This window comes from Carlito syrichta, unplaced genomic scaffold (genome assembly GCF_000164805.1).
Source record: "Carlito syrichta isolate Samal-C Ts95f unplaced genomic scaffold, Tarsius_syrichta-2.0.1 Scaffold312117, whole genome shotgun sequence".
Taxonomy (NCBI): domain Eukaryota; kingdom Metazoa; phylum Chordata; class Mammalia; order Primates; family Tarsiidae; genus Carlito; species Carlito syrichta.
The window spans coordinates 2,050-2,597 of NW_007256213.1; positions in this window are offsets into that span (position 1 = coordinate 2,050).

Genomic DNA, 548 nt, shown 5'->3' on the forward strand with positions numbered 1-548 from the left:
GGTCTCGAACCCACGGGCTCAGGCAATCCACTCACCTCAGCCTCCCAAAGGTGCGGGATTACAGGCTGAACCACCGAGCCTGGCTGACATATTTTATTATATAATATCAAACAATTTCATGAATATCACCACCTATCTCATTAGAAAAGTCTGTACTGGAAAACTGTAGGGGATACAAGTTTTCTAAAAACTGTAGGGGATACAGGTTTTCTAAAATTCTAATTTTTTTGAAAGCTAGAATTTTATTTGCAACAAATACTGTCAGTTGTTTTCATTGAAACAGCAAGCTTTTTCTTTACTTTCAAGAACATGCCTGCAATACCCAAGTCTGAATAACCATAATTTGTCTGTCAGAGACTGACAAGTAGAAATGAAGTTCCGTGGGAAAAAATCTAATTCAATTCTTCACAGAAATAATAGTACAACTGCTCTTCCTTGGGATAAGCAAGTGCTTTCTGTGTACTTCCCATTTGGGTCACATAGAATATTAAAAAGAAGCCGGGCTCGGTGGCTCAGTCTGTAATCCCGCGCCTTTGGGAGGCTGAGGT